Source organism: Tachyglossus aculeatus, chromosome 9 (genome assembly GCF_015852505.1).
Source record: "Tachyglossus aculeatus isolate mTacAcu1 chromosome 9, mTacAcu1.pri, whole genome shotgun sequence".
In the NCBI taxonomy this organism is placed as follows: domain Eukaryota; kingdom Metazoa; phylum Chordata; class Mammalia; order Monotremata; family Tachyglossidae; genus Tachyglossus; species Tachyglossus aculeatus.
Genome location: NC_052074.1, coordinates 34,176,218 through 34,177,298, shown reverse-complemented (window position 1 = coordinate 34,177,298; position 1,081 = coordinate 34,176,218). Strand labels below are relative to the sequence as shown.

At 46.1% G+C, this 1,081-nt stretch overlaps 1 non-coding gene across 1 annotated transcript; it reads right to left on the bottom strand.

The window, feature by feature from the left end:
• Positions 1-476: 476 nt before the first annotated feature.
• LOC119932782 lies at positions 477-614 on the bottom strand. Its single transcript, XR_005452515.1, has one exon. It is a non-coding gene; the product is annotated as a small nucleolar RNA SNORA7 (small nucleolar RNA).
• Between the last annotated feature and the right edge of the window lie 467 nt (positions 615-1,081).

Below are 1,081 nucleotides of genomic sequence, written 5' to 3'. Positions count from 1 at the left end.
GAACTACTGAAATAGATCTGGGAATTGTCTGCATGGAGGTGATAACTGAACAGAGGAAACGGTTGAGCTCCCCGAGGGAGGGTGTGCAAAGTGAGAAGGGGAGGATACTGAACAGAGCCTTGACGATGAGAACCAGAAGAGGAATGAAGGGAAAGAGACTGAGAAGAGGTGACCAGAGAAATAGGAGGAAAACCAGGAGAGAACAGGGTAAGTAAAACCAAAGTTGGAAAATATGCCTATGACACTTATGTCTTGTCTTATGCCATGGAGTTGTTTCTGACCCATAGAGACGCCACGGGCACATCTCAACCAGAACGCCCCGCTCTCCATGTGCAATTGTTCCAGTAGTGTATCCATAGAGTTTTCTCGGTAAAAATATGGAAGTGGTTTACCATTGCCTCCTGCCATGCAGTAAACTTGAGTCTCCGCCCGCAACTCTCTCCTGTGTTGCTACTGCCCAGCACAGGTGAGTTTTGACTTGAAGCAGATAGCTTTCCACTTGCTAGCCACTGACCAAGCTAGGAATGGAATGGGTAGGCCCCTGCTTGACTCTCCCTCCCGAAGCCGAGACTGGTAGAATACTGGAAATTCTCCAGGTGCGGTCATGAGAGGGCAACATTATGTACATATCATTAAATTATATATTATAAATTACTTATTTATATTAGTGTTTGTCTCCCCCTCTAGACTGTAAGCTCCTTAAAGGCAGGGAATGTGCCTGCTAACTCTGCTGTATTGTTCATTCATTCAATTGTATTTATTGAGCAATAATGTGTGCAGAGCACGGTACGAACAGCTTGGGAAAGTACAATACAGAAATAAAGAGTGACAATCTCTGCCCACAACAAGCTCACAGTCTAGGAAGGGGCAGAGAGAGACATCAATACAAATAAACAGACATCAGTATAAATGAACAGAATTACAGATATTTGCATAAGTGCTGTGGGGCAGGGAGGGGGGTAAGAGCAAAGGGAGCAAGTCAGGGTGATGCAGGAGGGAGTGGGAGATGAGGAAAAGTGGGGCCTAGTCTGGGAAGGCCTCTTGGAGGAAATGTGCCTTCAGTAAGCCATTGAAGGGGGGA